This window comes from Cervus elaphus, chromosome 5, assembly GCF_910594005.1.
Source record: "Cervus elaphus chromosome 5, mCerEla1.1, whole genome shotgun sequence".
NCBI classification, from domain to species: domain Eukaryota; kingdom Metazoa; phylum Chordata; class Mammalia; order Artiodactyla; family Cervidae; genus Cervus; species Cervus elaphus.
The window spans coordinates 131,406,747-131,428,654 of NC_057819.1; the positions used below are offsets into that span (position 1 = coordinate 131,406,747).

General features: G+C 41.3%; 1 long non-coding RNA gene across 3 annotated transcripts in view; it reads left to right on the top strand.

Moving 5' to 3' along the window:
* The window catches only part of LOC122695596, a 58,278-nt gene extending 44,087 nt beyond the window's left edge, over positions 1-14,191 (top strand). For 2 of the 3 annotated variants that reach the window (XR_006341434.1, XR_006341432.1), the window contains exons 3-4: positions 7,911-7,965; positions 13,493-14,124. This is a non-coding gene — a long non-coding RNA (uncharacterized LOC122695596). The other variant, XR_006341433.1, reaches the window with a different exon arrangement.
* The last annotated feature ends 7,717 nt before the right edge of the window (positions 14,192-21,908 follow it).

Below are 21,908 nucleotides of genomic sequence, written 5' to 3' on the forward strand. Positions count from 1 at the left end.
CTCCAACTCTGGGATGCTTGTTTCTTTAGCGTTGATACCCAGACGCAAACGCAGTCCTCCTAATTTATACCACGGGAAAAAGGGAACCGGAGTAAGAGAGGCGGATTCTATCGATGCCACGGTTACATACATAGAAAATTGATTTTCCGACCGTACCCAGTGATAAAGTCCATCTTTGATATATTCCTGTCTCACTGCTTTCCAGGTCTTAAGGCATCTGATCCCAGGTCAGCTCCCCTTGGAGTATAATGCAGAACACAGTCCCTTCCCTTCAGAGATCCCATGCCACAGGGCATGGGTGTGTTTTCTTTGGCTGGGACAGCCCTTATGAAAGAAATTATTCTGCCGCCTAACTGACAGAGTTGGGCATAGGCTACTGAGAAACGGGGCCTCTCCCAGTGGCCCTTTGCCTGGAATTTGTCCTAAAAGCATGAAACTGAGCTGCATTTGTAGCAGACAGATGTGGATAATATATGCACCGCCTTTCCATTCCGGTGTCTGTCTGCGCGAGAATGAGCGCCTGCAGGATTTGAAATGTGGCCCTGGGCCGTGGCGACGCTGCGAGCTCCTGCTGAGACCTGGTCCCAGGCTTGATTGGAAAGTCGATTGTGGATGACTCCCCTTGGCCAAGTCAAGAAGCAAACTCCCCTGTTGCCCTGTCTGCTGGAGCGAATGTTCCGAAGATAATAACCTAAAGATTTTTAGCAGTCCATGAACAAGGCCTATGATACAAACAGAAAGAGTGGTCAAATCCAGCCGCTAGTCAACACTGGCTTGTCCTAAAGCTTTACCTGGGGATGCTCAGCGTCCTCTGTGCGTTTATTCACATAGCTCTTTTTGTTGTTGTTGTTCAGTCACTAAGTTGGGTCTGACTCTTCGCGACCCCATGGACTGCAGCACACCAGGCTCCTCTGTCCTCCACTCTCTCCCGGCATTTGCTCAGATTCACGTCCATTGAGTCAGTGATGCCACCCAACCATCTCATCCTCTGTCGTCCCCTTCTCCTCCCTGCCCTTCCTCTTTCCCAGCATCAGGGTCTCTTCCAATGAGTTGGCTTTTTGCATCAGGTGGCCAAAGTATTAGAGCTTTAGCATCAGTTCTTCCATTGAATATTCAGGACTGATTTCCTTTAGGATTGACTTATTTGATCTCCTTGCAGTCCCAGGGACTCTCAAGAGTCTTCTCCAGCACCACAGTTCAAAAGCATCAGTCACATGGCACTATTGTCATGTATTACTAACATGAGGGAGAACTAACTCCGTCATGAATTGTAAACTAGAATTATTGAAGAGTCCCAGAGCCTGCTTCTTTGGTTCTGTTTTGGTTTTGGATGAATTTTTAGGAACAATTATAGTAAAAACATGATTTTAGTGAAAAGAGCCCCTTCTTGGGGCTCTTCTTATGAGTTCTAATTTGGCTCTGCGCTCATTTTGAGCAAATTATTCTACTCGGGGGAACAGCAGCTGGCCTGTATATGAAAGGAGAGAGAGAGAGGATTTAAGTGACTTACGGCTTAGCTTTTCCCTCTAAGACAGTACAGCATCAGTGGTGCCCGAGTCGGCTGTTAACAGTGAGGTGAGTGAAAAGGAGTGGAAAGTCAGCACTTTGCACTCTTACTGTCCCATGACCAGTGGTTCAAAAGAAATACACATTATTGAATACATTTTTAAAACACCGATTTATTTTTTCTCCCTGGCACTCAAATTAGTGAAACTTGGGGTTCGGGTGATCTCTTTCCTAACGTATCTCCAATTGCTAGTACCCTCTAAGCCAACAATCAGCCTTCTCCCCTGGAGAATGGGGGTGAGGTTAGGTCTCTGCTTACAGAAGAAGTCAGCAAACTGGCCCTCAGGAGAAACCTTTGCAGATTCCTAGAAAAGCTAAGAATGCCTTCCTTTATGTTTTTATTTTTTTAATATTTTTGATGGTTTGATATTAATTTTTATATTTTAATTGAAGCATAGTTAATTAACAGTATTATATTAGTCTTAGGTATGCAGCATAATGACCCAATATTTTTATAGATTATGCTCCATTTAAAGTTACTACAAAACAGCAGCTATATTTGCCTGTGTTGTGCAATATATCCTTTTTGCTCGTTTGTTTATTTTATTTATTTTTTATTTTTTCTAGTCAAGTGAAGCAATGGGAATGTAGAAGGAACAAAGAAATCTGTAACTGGCTGTGATCAATTAATTGTAAACACCACTGCACTCGGACCAGCTGCTCCTTTGTTTATAAATCGTCTAGTTTTTATCTCTTAATCCCATACCATTCCTCTATGTTTTTAAATGGTTGAAAAGACATTGAAAGAACAAGATTCTATAACATGAAATGTACATGAAATTAAATTTTCAGTGTTCAGGTATAGTTTTATTGGAACAAGCACACCTTTTTTTTTTCTTTTTTCTTTTTTTTTTTTTTTTACTATTATCTCTAGCTGCTTTCATGCAGTAATGCCAGAATTGAGTGCTTACAACAAAGACTATTGCTTTCAAAGGTCAGAATATTTACTTTCTAGCTTATTACAGAAAAATTTATCAACCTGTAGCTTTAAGGAAAGAGTATGAATAGTCAGAGATAGATTAATAAAGATGTAAAAAACAAAAAGGAAAACCAAGATGAGGGACACAAAAAGGAACATGATAATGACCACGAGATTGTAGTTGCGATAATTACAGTAATGTCAGCAGCATTGCTCTAGGTCCAATACTACTTTTCAAAATACAATGCGCATGTTTCCTAAGTCGCTTCAGTCCTGTCTGGCTCCTTGAGACCCCATGGACTGCAGCCCTCCAGGCTCCTCTGTCCATGGGGTTCTCTAGGCCAGAATACTGGAGTGAGTTGCCATGCCATCCTCCAGGGGATCCTCCCAACCCAGGGATGCAACCAAAATATAGCTCATACATAATTTTATTTACTCAAGTCAAAAAAAAAAGTGAGGAAGTAAGACAACTATGATATTTGCCATTTTATTGAAACATAGACCCACAAAAATTCAATGTCTTACCCAGACACACAGCTAGTTAGTCATATGGTGAGGATTAAAATCTAGGTACCTTAAAATTTATCCTAGCACCCCCAACTTGTACCATAGACAACCAAAGAAAAAGCGAGTTAAAGGGAAGGATCATTTGGGAAAAGTTAAATCAAAGTTCTCCTTAAGGACAACTTGTAATTCTTCCACCTGAATCCATGTAAGAGACTGCTGGTAGGCCATATTATCTTGTGTGTTGCTCTGTTAAAAGTGGTGCAGACACAAACACCCATAAATATGCAAGAAATAGTCATTGACTTTAGAAGATTTACCATCCTCCAAAAATGCACACACAAACTGTTTAAACAATACTGTCTCCATTTTAACCTAACTACTCAGTAACCTCATTATTAAAATAGTATATTATATATGTTTTTTATAAGAGTATATATATCAAATACATTTTTTGGTTTAAAAAGTCTGATGCTGTAAAGAACAATATTGCAGCATAGAAAACTGAAATGTTAAGTCCGTGAATCAAGGTAAATTGGAAGTGGTCAAAGAGGAGATGACAAAAGTGAATATCAACATTTTAGGAATCAGTGAACTAAAATGGACAGGAATGGGCAAATTTAATTTAAATCTACTACGGTGGGCAAGAAATAGAGTAGCCCTCATAGTCAACAAGAGTCCGAAATTAAGTATTTGAGTACAGTCTCAAAAACAACAGAATGATCTCTGTTTGTTTCTAAGGCAAGCCATTCAATATCACAGTAATCCAAATCCATGTCTCAACCACTAATGCCAAAAAAACTGAAGTTAAATGGTTCTATGAAGATCTATAAGACTTTCTAGAATTAACATTAAAAAAAAAAAAAAAAGTCTTTTTCATCATAGGGGACTGGAATGCAAAATTAAGAATTCAACAGAAACCTGGATTAACAGGCAAGTTTGGCCTGGAAGTACAAAATGAAGCAGGACAAAGGCTAACAGAGTTTTGCCAAGAGAACTCACTGCTCATAGCAAACACCCGCTTCCAACAACACAAGAGACAACTCTGCACATGGTCATCACCAGATGGTCAACACTTAAATCAGACTGATTATATTATTTGCAGCCAAAGATGGAGAAGCTCTATACAGTCAGCAAAAACAAGACCTGGAGCTGACTGGGGCTCAGATCATGAGCTCCTTATTGCCAAATTCAGACTTAAATTGAAGAAAGTAGGGAAAACCACTAGACCATTCAGGTATGACCTAAATCAAATCCCTTACAACTATACAGTGAAAGTGAGAAATAGATTCAAGGGATTAGATCTGACAGACAGAGTGCCTGAAGAACTATGGATGGAGGTTCCTGGCATTGTACAGGAGGCAGTGATCAAGACCATCTCCAAGAAAAAGAAATGCAAAACGGCAAAATGGTTGTCTGAGGAGGCCTTACAAATAGCTGAGAAAAGAAGAGAAGATAAAGGTAAAGGAGAAAGGAAAGATATATGCATCTGTATGCAGAGTTGCAAAGAATAGCAAGGAGAGATAAGAAAGCTTTCCTCAGTGATCAGTGCAAAGAAATAGAGGAAAACAATAGAATGGAAAAGATTAGAGACCTCTTCAGGAGGTCCAAGGGAACATTTCGTGCAAAGATGGGCAGAATAAAAGACAGAAACAGTATGGATCTTAGAAAAGCAGAAGATATTAAGAAGCGGTGGCAAGAATACACAGAAGTACTATACAAAAAAAGATCTTAATGAAACCAAATAATCATGATGGTGTGATCACTCACCTAGAGCTAGACGTCCTAGAATGAAAAGTCAAGTGGGCCTTAGGAAGCATCGCTATGAACAAAGCTAGTGGAGGTGATGGAATTCCAGTCGAGCTATTCAAATCCTAAAAGATGATGCTGTGAAAGTGCTGCATTCAATATGCCAGCAAATTTGAAAAACTCATCAGTGGACATGGAACTGGAAAAGTCAATTTTCATTCCAATCCCTAAGAAAGGCAATGCCAAAGAATGCTCAAACTGCTGCACAATTGCACTCATCTCACATGCTAGCCAAGTAATGTTCCAAATTCTCCAAACTAGGCTTCTACAGTATGTGAACTGAGAAGTTCTTAATGTTCAAGCTGGATTTAGAAAAGGCAGAGGAACCAGAAATCAAATTGCGAATATCCATTGGATCATAGACAAAGTAAGAGAATTCCAGAAAAAACATCTACGTCGTCATTGAAGATGCTAAAGCCTTTGACTGTGTATGATCACCACGAACTGTGGAAAATTCTTCAGGAGATGGGAATACCAGACCACTTGACCTGCCTCCTGAGAAATCTGTATGCAGGTCTAGAAGCAACAGTTAGAACCAGACATGGAACAATGGACTGGTTCCAAACTGGGAAAGGAGTACTTCAAGGCTGTATATTGTCACCCTGCTTATTTAACTTATATGCGAGTGTATAATGAGAAATGCTGGGCTGGATGATGCACAAGCTGGAATCAAGATTGCTGGGAGAAATATCAATAACCTCAGATATGCAGATGACACCACCCTGATGACAGAAAGTGAAGAAGAACTAAAGAGCCTCTTGATGAAGGTGAAAGAGGAGAGGGGAAAAGCTGTCTTAAAAGTTTGCATTCAATAAACTAAAATCATGGCATCCAGTTCCATTCAGTTCATTTCTGTTCAGTTCAGTTCAGTCACTCAGTCGTGTCCGACTCTTTGTGACCCCATAGCAAATAGATGGGGAAACAATGGAAACAGTGACAGACTTTATTTTGGGGGGCTCAGAAATGACTGCAGATGGTGACTGCAGCTATGAAATTAAAAGATGCTTGATTCTTGGAAGAAAAGCTATGACATACCTGGAGAGTGTATTAAAAAGCTGAGACATTACTTCTGCCGACAAAGGTCCATCTAGTCAAAGCTATTGTTTTTCCAGGAATCATGTATGGATGTGAGAGTTGGACCATAAAGAAAGCTGAGTGCTGAAGAATTGATGCTTTTGAACTGTGGTGTTGGAGAAGACTCTTGAGAGTCCCTTGGACTGCAAGGAGATCAAATAAGTCCCTCCTAAAGGAAAATCAGTCCTGAATATTCATTGGAAGCACTAATGCTGAAGCTGAAGCTCCAGTACTTTGGCCACCTGATGCAAAGAGCTGACTCATTGGAAAAGACCCTGATGCTGGGAAAGATTGAAGGTGGAAGGGGACGACAGAGGACGAGATGGTTACATGGCAGCACCGTCTCAATCGACATGAGTTTGAGCTTTGGGAGATGGTGAAGGTCAAAGCTTGGCATGCTGCAGTCCGTGGGGTCACAAAGAGTCTGATATGAATGAGCAACTGAACAATAACATGTATAAAATAGAAATTTCATTATTAAAATGGTATATAAAATATGTATTACATATTATATTATAGAAATATTTATTGTATAATATATAAATACTATTTTATATACTAATATAACATCTATTATATATTATGTATTATATATAATATATACATATTTTATATATACTTTGTATTATAGAAATATAGTATTATATATACCATTACGAGTATGTTAGTCGCTCAGTCGTGACCCCATGGCTTGGGGCCTGCCAGGCTCCTTTGTCCATGAGATTTTCCAGGCAAGAATACTGGAGTGGGTTGCCATTCCCTTCTCCAGGGGAACTTCCTGAACCAGGGATCAAACCCAGGTCTGCATTGTGGGCAAACTCTGCCATCTGAGTCACTTCAGTTCAGTTCAGTTCAGTCACTGAGTTGTGTCCAACTCTTTGCTACCCCATGAACCGCAGCACGCCAGGCCTCCCTGTCCATCACCAACTCCTGGAATTCACCCAAACCCATGTCCACTGAGTCGGTGATACCATCCAGCCATCTCATCCTTTGTCATCCCCTTCTCCTCCTGCCCTTAATCTTTCCCAGCATCAGGGTCTTTTCAAATGAGTCAGCTCTTCGCATCAGGTGGCCAAAGTATCGGGATTTCAGCTTCAGCATTAGTCCTTCCAATGAGCCGCTATTGCTGCTAATACCATTATACCCTATATATATATATAAAATATATTTATATGTAAGTGTTTATATATAATTTATATTTTTACATATAAAACAATACAAAAGATACAATAAATCGAGGTCTCAAGAGTTTTTTTTCCCAGAAAAGCTGACTAAAGACCAAATTAAAAAAAAAAAAAAGAAAGAAAAATTACTGAGATAACGTCTATAGTTAGTAAACTCTGCTAATGCCCCATACCTTCGCCCTGATCCCCACATTTTGTGACAAAGTCCCTGACAAATGAAGCCGCCCTCCCCCACCAGACCCAAACCCAGAGCAGCTGAGCCGATTTAGTGGCGCAGGAAGAGACAGGGGCATGTGCAAGCAGACTCTGAGAGTCAATTGGATTACACAGTGGAGACTTTTGTGATAAAGGGGACTTAGTTTTACAGCTTGGCCAGGCGGGGGTGGGGAGAAAAACCAAAGGAGAAAAATCACCCTGGGTCTCCCTGGTTAAGTTATTTTGCAGATTTATTGAAACGTGCACGTGGTCGAAAATGACTTCCAGACCAGAAGTCAGGCTTCTGGCTGAGCCGTCAGGCTGCGGCCGGCCGGCTGGCTGTCCTGTGCAAACACGTCCCGGAGCTCGGAGGTGAGGTGAGGTAACTGTTTACAGGCAGGGAGCGCTTGACAATGTTAATTGCAGGATGCCTCAGGCCCCAGCTGGCACGGGGCCCTGGATCCTCCACTCTGATTAGAAATTGGTGAACTCTAACACATCCTGCCAGGTACAGTCACAATTGGGTCAAGCCGTTTCTACCAAGTTTACTTGCTAGAAATATAATGGAAACACACACACACCCAAAGTAGCTTCCAGTAGCCAATGCTGAGCCTACGCATGCCTATCTGATTAGCGTTGTTTTTTTTTTTTCCCAACAGATCAGGACATTCGAAATGATCGAGCCCTTCTTCATGGGAGATATAGCATTTAGTGGTATGTGCTCCTGGCTCTTCATCAAATACGCTTTCCCTGCGGTTAGCGTTTGCCATGGAACACAGCGACTTGCCTACCAAGAGCTGGGAATGCTTTGTTCAGTGGTGATGAGATTAAACAGTTTCATTAAATCCTTGGCTTCCTAATCTGTAGCCTAAAACCCAACCGACAGCTTCTAGCAGCCAAGCCAGCCTGCAAGAATCCCCCCAAAAGCCCATGAATTTTGTTTAATTCACTTCACCAGTTTGATTGAATTCATAGGTAGTTTAGTGTGTGGCTGGGTGGAGACGGCCACAAGTTTAATTCATGATAGAACACAATAAATGTCCATTTAACAGAGCCAGTGGGGAAAACCTAGTGGTGAGTGCTATTTTCTGAAAGGCAGAGCAGCGAGGCGGTCACTATAGATGTGTGATGCCTTTTTGGCTCCCTCAGACCCGGGAGCAATGTCTTCCTCCACTGGAATCTCCCAGCCTTTCTGATAATACTGTTCGGTGAGTCAGCTGTTACCCATGTATAAGTATTTGGGGTTATTCTGCCTTCCCTATTAATTTATAATTTTTTGGAAGTAAGGGACTGTGATGCATTCTTGTATTACATTCAGCAAAATGTCATCCACAGACTAGCTCCTCTAGAAGTATGTAACAAATGAATTGTAAAAATCAGTAACTGATAGGCCAAGCATCTCAGTTTCTCTGGGCTCCAGTGTTGCTATTCATTCACTCCACACATGCTCAGAATAGATACACCCTGAGTTTCAGGCATGGTCTCTGTCACTGAGGGAACACAAATACAGTAAGACTTACTCCCTGCCCCCAAGTAGCGTAGGGAAAACCTACTGTGAGAACAAATATTTTAATGCAGTACAGAATATACAAAATACAGTATTAATATATCCTATTAGAGAGGTCCAAACAAAAGCTATGATGGACTCAAAGGAGAGACTTTGTTATTTTGTCTATCAATTTACTCTACATGTCTTTTTTTTAACAAATAAGTTTATTTAACTTCTGCATTGCGCTGGGTCTTCCTTGCTGCTCAAGGGCTTTCTCTGGTTTTGGCACGTGGGGGCTCTCTCTAGCTGCAGTGCGCGGGCTCCTCCCTGGGGTGGCCTCTGGTTGCAGAGCGCAGGCTCTAGGCGCACGGGCTTCCCTAGTCACAGCACATGGCCTGGGTAATCGCCGCTCACGGGCCCTTGACCCCTTGCTCCACAGCATGTGGGATCTTCCCCGACCAGGGATCAAACCCGTGTCCCCTGCATTGGCAGGTGGATCCCTATCCACCCGGGAAGTCCTCTGTATGTCTGAGCTACATAATGCATTCAGGCAGGCACAGAGGGAGCATCCAGGCGTGATGCTACCAGCGATCACCTATGCAGGGTCCCAATACATAGGTGATCGCTAGGGTTACAATAACTGTGTTATCGTCAGCCCGTCACAAATACTCATTCAAAAAACCCTCACACAAAACGAGGAGGTACATATTACTGCCATCCCTATTTGCCACATGAGAAAATGGAGGAAAAGAGAAGCTAAGTAACTTACTGGCTCTGTATAGGAAACACAGGTACATACTCATCAAAGAGTTTCCTTTTTTGTGTGACTTAATCCCAAGGGAAGGCGCATGCCTACAGGTAGTTGTATGTGGACCAGTGCGGTGTGAGCATAGATGGACATTTTAGGGACAACTTTGAAATCAACGCAAATGAAATGTATTCTAAAGTGGGCAGTTTTGTCAGGTCAGGGAAGTGAATACATAATCAAGGATCTGTAAACGTGACCATAAAATAGTAGAACCCGGCTCCTCTTACTTAAAAGTACTTATTATTAGAGAAGAATTCAATATAAGACAAATTATGTTGGTGTAACACAAATCCATCCCACCTCTAACTATAATAAAACTTAATTGTTAGTATAATGTCAGCTATACTTATGTAACAGGCTTCCCTGATGCCTCAGGTGGCAGAGAATCTGCCTGTGGTGCAGAAAACCTGGGTTCAGTTGCTTGGTCGGGAAGATCCCCTGGAGAAAGAAATGGCAACCCACTCCAGCATGGCTGCCTGGAGAATCCCATGGACAGAGGAGCCTGGTGAACCACAGTCCACAGGGTTCCTAAGAGTCGGACATGACTGAGCAATTAACACACACACACATTCATATAACAAGACATAGAAGGAAAGGCTTCATAATTTAGGGTTACAAGGTAAGTTCTTTACACTAGGGGCTTCCCTCATGGCCCAGTGGCTTAGACTCTGCCCTCCCAATGCAGGCGGCACGGCTTCGGTCCCTGGTCAGGGAACTAGATCCCACATGTGGCAACCAAGACCCGGTACAGTCAAAATAAAATAGACAGATTTAAAAAAATAAATCTGTAACGTATATAATTTTCTCAGAAAATATTTTATCAATATTTCATCTGGGACTGAAGAATGATGTTTGCGAATCTATTTATTTAGTTCACGAGAAGAATAATTTCCTTCCTCGGCAGCTTTTTAGCTGTTTTATGCTAAGTCCTAGATGAAATGTCAATAAAATATTTTCTGAGAAACCTATTTATGCTACAGAATTTTTATTCTTACTTATTGGGCTTCCCAGGTGGCCCTAGTGATAAAGAACCTGCCTGCCAATGCAGCAGACATAAGGAGACGTGGGTTCGATCCCTGAGTTGGGACGATCCCCCGGAGGAAGGCATGGCAACCCACTCCAGTATTCTAGCCTGGGAAATCCCGTGGACAGAGGAGCCTGGAGGGCTACAGTCCATGGAGTGACAAACAGTCAGACACGACTGGGACGGTGTAGCACACACACAGCATGAAGAATCGTAACACGTAGATACGTTGGAATAAACTTCAAGAATCTCACAAAAATATATCTCTGCTATGAAGTGGAATAAAATAACCAAGTTCAGTTAATTTTATTTGTAATACACACTTTCAGCATGGTGCATATTCCACAAAGTTGAAACTTGAGACAAACTCTTGTTGAGTATATGTTTTGAGTCCTGTGTAATAAATACAGAGAAAATTGCCACGATTTGTGAAAGTCGTTTTCCTCTTTTCAACCAGGGGATTTGTTCTTTACAATGATAATATGGTGTTAAAAGCTTGATTGCAAAACGGCCTTGCTCTGGGGGCAGCTCCTGGGCTGCCTTTGCGGTTTCTGCTGATATAAATTTGATATTTTACAAATGCAGAATATGAAATATATTCCCAACATGTGTTTCATACACTTATAATACAACCAAATGAAAAACAGCGTAAGCTCGGAAGGTTTCTTGGCTGTGCATTTAATGCACTGGATCTAGAACACGTTAAATGTTATTATGGAAATAATTGAAACATTTCACACAGTTTCATGCCCTGAATTTTGCATGTTGAACTCATGCTCATTTCTTTAGCTATAGAGGACTTTATGGACTGACACATACATGTTTCCCTTAGAACTGGGAGGATGTGATATGGTGTTTCTTTTTAGAAACCAATTTTAGGTAAACTTTGGTGTTATTTCAGACCTAATTTTGCTGAAGAGAGCTTTTTCTAAAAGTGAATTATTGGGAAAACATAGATAAGCTTTCTTCTATCACAATTTAAAATGACATCTTTTGTTCAACTTTGTTTCTCTTTCTCCCTTCTGTTTCCTTGGTGAATAGGTAGTTTGCTTGCCTTGAATCACATCAATATTTTCTCACTGAGAAGCTGTAAATATTTAATTATTCAAATAGAACCCCTTTAATATTGTATGCTGAGTGTGGTAGGTTTTTAATGAGATCCCTTGTTTCAGTTTAAACAAGTTGGAAGCTTCTCAATTCCTACGGAAATATTCAGGAATGAATAGCCCTGAGGATTAGTTCTTCTCTCCCTGTTTAACTCAAAAAGTGCCTGGTAGCTACAGAAAGAATTAGAAAGTCCGAAGCTATTCAACCATTGTTTAAAAATCATTTTTTGATGTTAATCTTTTAGTTTGCAAGCTGACTATAACAATTATTAATAGATCATTTAGAAACTACTTAATATGGTTTATTCATTGATCAAACAACGCATAACTTTATTACTTGAATACGAACTGCCATCACCAAAGGACATCACAGACCTATGTATATTTCAATAATACAATTTCCTCTGCTGCCGTGGTTATCAAAGTGGGGTTCCCCGACCAGCACCAGGAGCAGCTCGTGGAAGCTTGTCAGAAATGCAAACACACAGGCGCTTCTCCGGACCTGCTGAAATGAAAACTAAGAGCCCACTCATCTGTGCCTTAGCAAGCCTTCAAGACGATTTTGAAGCACGCCAAGTTTGAGAACTGCTGTACTAAAAGGATCCATACATTTCCTTGGCTACTGACATGATGATATATGTCTACACGTGCACATGAGCATATAAACACACACTTCCTAGAAACCAAATAAAGATGACAATTTTTTCACTTTCATTTCAGTAACACTATGACCACTTATTTCCCACTTATCTTCAGCAAAGATAAGAGAATCAAGTACCTCAAGAGTAGAAATTTCATTTTCCAGCCAACTCATAAATACCACCTGAGCCTCTTAAAATGTTAGAGAGAAATTCAGGAAAAGGTAGGGACTGCTAATTATTTTGTCATCATGGTTAAGATCAAAAGGTAGAAAAAAAAACCTCATTTTCTCAAATGTAAAATTGGTCAATTTAGTACACACAAACAATCTGGGTATAGATATATGTAGTTTGACTTATGGAAAAAATAGCTTGATTTTATTTCTAAAGGTCCTATAGGATAAAGCACTGCTCAAGTCTACTTAAATTTTCCTGTATATTTATCTGATAGTTGTCAAAGGCAGTGGAATGAAGTATGGCATTTAGTTTAAGCGATGAGGTTCTGAATCTGACTTTTACTGGTGGTCAGTCTTGTGACTTGTAGCAAGTAGCACAAACTGCTTGTTTTTTAGTTTTCTCAACTGTAAAATGGAAAAAAATAACGTGATCTATCCAGTAGTACTGTTTGGAAAAAATTAAGCAAAAAGTGTATCTCTAATGCCTGACATGTAGCACCTACTCAGTAGGTGTTAGGTATTCTTCAGCTGGATTTTCATCGCATCTCTTTAAGATCACATCCTCACCCTTGTTTCATTTTCTTGATTAATGACATTAGTTTTGGAAACATACAGTGTAAAGTTTCCTTTCCACTGAATTTTCAATAAATTATGAGCTTTCAAAGTAATGATATGCATTTACCTTGCCCCCCCCCCCTTTAAGAAAACTCCCTCAACATTTATATTAATGAGTCTTTTCAGTAGTTATGAGTCTGGACTACGCTCTTCCAAAGAAGTTTCCTCATAAATTAGCATTAATTGATGTCCAGTTTTTTTTGGAAAATGTTAGCACACATTATTTACGGCACGTTCTGTTCGTGTGGCGCCTCTTGACGTGAAAAAAAAAAAAAAAAAAGGTTTCAAAGGAGGTTGAAACTCTGTTTCCTTTGCTTGCAAAACGGTGAGAGCAAGCAGCGTTTCGTGCATTTGGCAGACTCTCAGCAGTATTTCTCTTTTGAAGGGCACGCCGGTGATCTGAAGTCAAGGATGAATTCACGGTGGCTCTTGGTGCCGCGGTTCTTTCCACGTTCACTTGGAGCCTGCATGTGCTGCAGACTGCATGCAACCCAGTGACGCTGTCCTCCAGCATCAGTAAGATGCCCTGCATCCAAAATGAAGCCGCATTTCACAGGGAGGTTGCCGTGACTTCTACTGACCCTAGGTTATGAGCAAAATGCTGAACATGTAAATGTAAAAAAAACACGTGTTCGCTTTCACTGTTCCTTATGTATCTACGTGCGTGTGCATCTGTGCCTCTAGCACTCTTGCAAGTGTCTATACAGACCAGAGAAAAGCAAGATTCCACAAAAATAAGGCTAGCGTTTGGATACAGTTTTTTTTTTTTTAAACTCTGTAGGAAGAACATGACATAAGGCTATAAGCCGAAATGTTCCTAAAAGTTGGGAAGATTTTTTGTCATGTTAAACATCTTAAACTAATGTGTGCTGACTAAAGGTTTGCACAGACGTGTTAGAAAGACACTCTTTAGAGATATGTGCCTTGAGTGGCTGGAATCTAGCACATAATAAATCCTCAATAAATTGTGTCTATTATTTTTCCTGGTCTTAAATAGTCAATGATTTTTGTTTTGTTCTTTTTCAGTTTTACTGTGTGTTTGCTGATTTGGGGTAACAACAGACTTAAATAAAGAAGACTTTCCCACTTACAGATAAAATCTGTTTTTTTGCCAGAAGGAAATCTGGAATTAGTCAATTCCTCTCATTTAGCCAGTTATGTAAATATAAATCTATATTGGATATTATTTAGGAGAAAAGCAGTCAGGTGATGGTAGTTCCATAAAAATTGAGAGCAACATAATAAACCTATGAGGTTATTTGCATCAAATATAAGCACCCATACATACTTCAGACAAGGAAAGAAATAATGTTTTAAGCTCCATTGTAAGCCCAATTTGTGAATAATATATTTACAGATATAACCCTTTCTCTAAAGAATTTATTCTTTTATTGAGATCATAGGGAAAATGAGAGAAAGAGAAACAATGAACAGGACAATCTGTAATTTGTGGATCAGCTGTATTCCTAACTCTAGAAATACAGAGGCCCTCCCTCCCACCTCCCCCCACATCCCCCCCTCCAGGTGGTCACAGGGCATGGGCTGAGCTCCCTGGGTCCACAGCAAATCCCCACCGGCTATCTGTTTTACATGTTGTGATGTATATGTCTCCTTGCTACTCTCTCAATTCATCCCACCCTCTCCTTCTCCCACTGTACCCGCAAGTCTGCTCTCTATTTCTATATCTCCATTGCTGCCTTGCAAATAAATAGGTTCATCAGTACCATCTTTCTAGATTCCATATATGTTCATTAATACACAATATTTGTTTTTCTCTTTCTGACTTACTTCACTCAGAGGGGACATGTGTATACCTATAGCTGATTCACACTAACCTATGGCAGAAGCCAATATAAAATTGTCAGGCAATTGTCCCCCAATTAAAAATAAATTAAATTTTAAATAATCCAAAAGGAAATGGACAAAAATATATGGACAGGCAGTTCACAGAGAAAAGATAATCAAATGATGCATAAATGAATGAAAAGTTGTATAATTTCACTCATAATAATAGAAACATAAATAAAAATGCATTGAAATACCAGAAAAAAGGAAGAAATGCAGGGGAAAGAATAGTATCTTCTGCAGTCAAACCTAAAGGTTTGAATCAAGAGAAGGGCTGGTCCAGGAAGCAAGACCTTCTCAGAGACAGTATGTCACAAACGATGGTCTTAAAGTCAAGGAGGAAAAGAAAACAAAACAAAAACGACTGTTAACAGAGAGCAAATGGTGTGTAACTGTCGTGGAGAGGGGACACGATGCTTGAGCTGAAAAGGAAATGATTGGCTGGAAGCAGATACGCCCAACCAGCAAGGCAGATGGCGGGGAAGGCGGGGCTGAGCAGCAGACTAAGATGGGGCGGGAGGCAGAGGCTCCTCCCACAGCCATTCAGACTCTTAATTAAGAAGGATCTTTAGTGTATCTAAGTGGCTTCCCTGGTGTCTCAGCTGGGAAGGATCCCGGATCCTCTGGAAGATGCCCTGGAGGAGAGCATGGCCAATGGAGTGGTCCAGTATCCTTGCCTGGAGAATCCCATGGAGAGAATAAGGACAGGCTTTAAGGCACAGTACAAAGGGAGAGAAACTGTTTAGTTGGTGAAAAAGATATTATCCATAGGTCAGATTGTATTAGCATCAGAGCATCGGGGTAAGACAGAGACTTTGCAGGGATGAAGATTTCCATGGAACACTGGATTTGTCATCTGCTAATATTTTCCCCAGGAATTTGGAAGCCATGTAACATTCTTGACCTTCTCTTTTTTCAGTTGTGGGATAGGATTAATAACACAAACTTGTGAAATACTTCTGAGGTGTACCAGTGCCGTAGTATTAATTCTTATTAAACAGTGCCTATTCCAGAGGAGCCTGGTGGGCTACAGTCCATGGGTCACAAACAATAGGACACTACTGAGTAACTAACACTTTCACTTTCATTGTTATTATTTAGTCCAGTTTTCTATTCAGTGCTTGAATCCTCCCGGCAACATACACACATGTGCCTGGAGAATTTACATTGTATTAAAAATTAATGCTTCAATAGTAATTGGAATATTCATTGATAGTAATTAGAATTGAGTAGTAATAGACATTGTTTTTACCACTAGAACAACCCAATATACCTATTAAAGTTTTTTCTGCTAAATTAAAATATCTTCACCCAATAACTTTTCCGCATTGGTTTTTGGTTTAGTCATTAATAAATAATATTTAAAAAAATCTAAAGTTTTGCATAAGAGCATGTCCATATTGGTTTACACTCTCAAGGTTTTGCTGCTCTTTCTTATCCAGGTTAAATATCAATTTTCTCATTACTTATAGGGAACGCAGTGGTGTCTCTAAGAGAGTATTTTTCCATGTGAGGGATGGAGTTTTGAAACAAACTTGGTGCGATTAGACCAATACAGAATAAATCTCAAGGGTTATCTCTCTAGCCCCTAAATATTATCCTTCTACTATAAAGAAGGCTGAGTGCTGAAGAATTGATGCTTTTGAACTGTGGTGTTGGAGAAGACTCTTGAGAGTCCCTTGGACTGCAGGAGATCCAACCAGTCCATCCTAAAGGAAATCAGGAATGTCATTTTGGAAGGACTGATGCTAAAGCTGAAACTCCAAAACTTTGTCCACCTGATGTGAAGAGCTGACTCATTGGAAAAGACCCTGATGCTGGGAAAGATTGAGGGCAGGAGGAGAAGGGGACGACAGAGGATGAGATGGATGGATGGCATCACTGACTCAATGAACATGGGTTTGGGTGGACTCCAGGAGTTGGTGATGGACAGGGAGGCCTGGCGTGCTGCAGTTCATGGGGTCGCAAAGAGTTGGACAGGACTGAGTGACTGAACTGAACTGAACTGAAGGGATAGTCTAAGTCACATCAGCTTTTTTGTTTTGTTTTTAGTCACATTAGCTTTTGAAATGGCTTCCCCGATGGTTGGGAGGATAAAGATCCACCTGCCGTGCAGGAGACACAGGAGATGCGGGTTCGATCCCTGGGTCAGGAAGACCCCCTGGAGGAGGGCATGGCAACCCACTCCAGTGTTCCTGCCTGGAGAATCCCACGGACAGAGGGGCCTGGCGGGCTACAGTCCATGGGATCGCGTGAGTTGGATACAAATGAGCACACAGATAACAGAGAAGAGGGCAGTGGTGACCAGCGGGGAGAGGGGAGGGTGAGGGCCAGACACCGTGGGCCCAGTGGGTTTACTCTAAGTGACAGACGGGAACTAAATGTTTGGTGGTGAGCCTGCTTTGGGGCTTCTCTTGTGGCTCATCTGGTAAAAAGTCCGCCTGCAATGCAGGAGACCCGGGTTCGATCCCTGGCTTGGGAAGATCCCCTGGAGGTGGGAAAGACAATGCACTCCAGTATTCTGGCCTGGAGAATTCCATGGACTGTGTAGTCCTTGGGGTCCCAAAGAGTCGGATACGACCCAACGACTTTCACTGCTGTCGGGCAACACAGAAGTAGGAACATGGTGTTGTACGCAGGAAACTTACAGAATGTTACAAACCAGTGTGCCTCTACAAAAATAAATTCTAAGCACTGTTGTTTATATACTTTTGGTCTTTTAATTTATTTTCTCCATGTTTCTGCTGCCTTTTCATTCCTGTCTCTATTTTCCCTTTCAGCTTTGTGACTAGCCATGTAAAAGAAATTTAGCAATTTCGCATTTTAGTAAACTGTGTTTCAACAGTAAACAAGCAGAAGTGACCACATGGGTGTCATGTTCCCAATAAATATTAGAGTCTGACGTAGGTTGGTTTCTTTTTTTTTTCCTGATTGCTTTGGGAACTGTGAGGCTCCAGCCATCAGTCTAAACTAGATTCTTTGACTTATTCATGAAATGTTCTACAGTCAACTCTGACCAGGGGGCTTGTACTTACTATTAAATGGCATTGCTACAGCTTGAAGCAGAAGTCTGTGTCACTCCCATGCCTAAAGGCAGCCAGGAAGTCTATTCCAATTAACTGTATTCTCCATTTTATAAAAGGGTGAAGGATGCTGATAAAGTCGAATGTGCGAGCTAAGTCACTTCATTTGTATTCAACTCTTTGCTACTCTATGGACTGTAGCCCACCAGGCTCCTCTGTCCATGGGATTCTCCAGGCAAGAATACTGCAGTGGGTTGCCATGCCTTCCTCCAGGGGATCTTCCTGACCCAGGGATCGAACCCACGACTCTTATGTCTCCTGCATCCAGTTTTTTTTCCCACTAGTGCCACCCAGGAAGACTAATAAAACAGAATATGTACAGTCAGGTCCTCATAAATTGTTGCCCTGCTTAAAGATAAAGATACTTTGAAGAAAATATAGATCTGGATCCACCTTAAAGAATTTCAGGAAAGATTCATATTAAAGAGACATTGATCTGCTAATAACAGTGTTTAAGTATTGTTTAATTGTGATTGCTCTGCCAAAAGCCAAAAGCAAATCACAGAAGATGAATAGTTATGTCACCGAAGAGACATTACAGGTGCAGGTCAGGCGAATCTGAAACGGAGCAGAACCCCGTGGTCCCTGCACCCACCCCATGTCCTCCACCCGCCTTTTGTTCGTGGAAAAGCTTTAGCCAAAGAGTAAGTTTAATCAGAGTAGTGAGAACATGCAGAAACAAAGGAAAACAGTCAAACGAGACCAAATAATAATAGTTTAGTCATTAAGCAAGGTCAAGGACCTTTAGTCCCTCCTCAAGAGCTGCAGATAATATTCTGCGCCATATCCTGTGAGCTGTTTTACATTATTGGAAACCACACCAGGTGGAAGAGGTTAACTACTTGATGACCAGACTCTAGCCGTGACATCAGCTGCCACAGTTCCGAGAACTGGCCTCAAGGAAATGGGAACAGACTGATCCTGGAACTGAAAATTAACTATTCTCGAAACAATCAAGATGATGCTGGTCAGACCACCGATGGCCACTTTCAAGATGGCCAGCAGACCTGAGTGTACTGCTTCTGCGTGTAGCCCCATCCCTGGGTCTATAACAGCTCCTGACCACTGAGTGTACGTTTGTGTGTGTGTGGGGGGGGTGTCCGGCAGGGGGGAGGTTGGCCTTTGGACAGGAGTCCAGTACCCACCCCACCCCCAGTTGCAGGCATCCAAAGCAAAGAAGACTTTCCTCTCCACCAACCTGGTCTCCTTACTGGTTTTGCAGTGGCGAGCAGTCGGACCCTACTTTTGGTCACAAATTTATAGTTTGAATTCATGGGCCATGTAATCCACTACAGTTTTTCTGGACCCAAATTTCTGACACCTCTCTTTTCAAGAGATCTATTTCCCACGCCATCTAATAGCCCAATTGCTTGGAATCCTACTCAAGCCACAATGTCTAATCTAGCAAAAATGCAGAAGAAAAACTGACATTTTCCAAGTGTCCGGAGAAGACAGACTCCAACAAAATTTCACTGATATTTATGATTACTCATCTGTTGGTGCTCCCTAAATAGCCTGCTTCTAAAACCTCTGAAAATAGTTCCCTTGGATTCAATTGTTTTTTCTTTTTTACTTTAAGAACTGAACTACAGATCAGGTGGAACTCTGAAAAGAAACTAGGTTAAAAAAAAAATCCACACAATTACAGGGAAATTGAAGTGGGAGAAATAACTGGAAATTTCAATCATAAATCATATTTTCAAATGGATATTGTATTGCTTTTAAGAATATGCAATTTCAGGAACAGACATCTAGTCATTTACCACGCCCCCCCCCAAGCAGCAGTACCACCAGATATGCTTAAATAGAGAAAACATCCTTTTAAATAAACTAGAACATATCAGATATACATGAGTAAAGTATTTTTTAAGCGTTTTCCTTTTTAATTATCTAAACTTTTTATATCTGGTTTCAAGATGACCCCAAACCCAGTCCAATCCATTTGCATAATGCTGAATTCCACACGAGTTAAATAATTAGTAAAGTTTCACCATACTTAACAATTTTGTTCAAAAAAAAAAAAAGAGCAGTATTACTATGAGCAGTATTCAGTGGGCATACACATTTTTTGAAAGATAAATGTGAGTAAAGCAAGTACCATTTAGGGATCAAATAGACAGCAGAAGAAGCAGCACTCATTGACCCTTGGGCTATGGACACGTAAGATGTAATTTTCATGATTCCGCTCTCCTTGCCTGGTGTTTTTCCCACTGCAGGTGTTAATTACCAGCGAGGTAAAGCTTCCTGCAGGGTCTTTACTCGTGTTTAATAGGCTATACTTGTTTGTAAATGGGAGGTAATAATAGTACATTTTTTTCATAGTTCTGTGGATCAAATGAGACCATGCATTAAAGTACTTAGAACAATGTATGCGTGCTTGCTAAGTCATTTCAGTCATGTCTGACTCTGTGCAACCCTATGGACTGTAGCCCGCCAGGCTCCTCTGTCCATGGGATTCTCCAGGCAAGAATACTGAAGTGGGCTGCCATGCCCTCCTCCAGGGGATCTTCCCAACCCAGGGATCGAACCCCTGTCTCTTATGTCTCCTGTATTGGCAGGTGGGTTCTTTATCACTAGCTGCACCTACCACAACTAAAGTCCTTAAGGACTTAATTAGTGTTTTTCCCAAGGCAAATAACCTAGAGCAAATGTGGTAATACTTGTTGTAATATTTGTTTCATTCATCTGATGCTCATACTTTGCAAACCACTGCACTCTGCAGTGTGAGCTTCAGAATTTTATACAACAAAAAAATGTATCCAGTTTTATATAATACATATTTTAAGGCAGTTTCCCATTTAGCAGAGGAGAAAAAAATTCTGTAAACATCTATAGGAAGTAACTGTGGACTCTGTGATTTGGACCTGCCAGCCAAAAGTTCCGATGCCACCTGTATATCATTTAAAGACAAGCTTAAAGTCATGGTTTCGCTGGGCACCACACAGGTGTTCACAGAGTCCCAGCCTCTGCCAGGCAGCGTGCGTGGTGCCTGAGATACAGTGTGAATTAGAAGGAGTCGGTACTTGCTCACACGGAGGAAGGCAGACAGAACAATAAGCAAAGAATTACACCGCACCGACAGACAGACTGCAATCAGGATGTGTTCTGGGGAGCATGGAGTGACTTCTTCCTGTGAGGGGGGAGTGGGGTCAGATTTCAGAGCTACATAAGCTGGTCTGGAGGAGGGGGTGAGGGCAGGGACCGGCGTCCCAGGCAGGTGACCCTGGCAGATGAGGGCAGGTAAAGAAGCCACCAGTTCATAACCCCGCCGGCAGGAAGACGGGGCGGGCAGGGGTGCAGGCGACAGCCATCCAAACGATGACTTGTAATTCATATTCCAACTTTCTGCAGGTGTGCCGAATTGATGACAAATGCCTGATAGAGTAGTGATGCCCAGGAATCCGGCGGGACCAAAGCCTTCACCTGACTAGACACTCACCGGGCCCGATCATTTCAATTTGTCTGCTCTGATCTGATTCAATCCCTTAGAAAACTGGCTTGAAAATAGCAATTGTTATAAATAAAATTGTTCGAAATTACTCACTTTTCAAAGGAAGAGCCCTATGTACCTTCCTTGTAAGCCACTTTATTTTTGGCAAGAATTTTAGAAAAGCTCTCCTTTAAAAAGAGTTTTCCTTCCTAGAGGCACAATACTCAGACATGAGGAAATATCAGTCAAGAAGACAAAATAAACATGTAATTCATAGGAGCCTGGAGCCAAATGGAATATATTGAAGACTGTAGTGAGTCTGTGTGTGTGTTAGAGAGAGACAGAGGAGGAAGGAGGGAGCTGCGGAGATGGAGAGATAGGCCCCAGGGAGGAAGGGAAGGGGAAGGGGGAAAGAAAATCTCCTGCAGGGCTTCCGGTCTGGG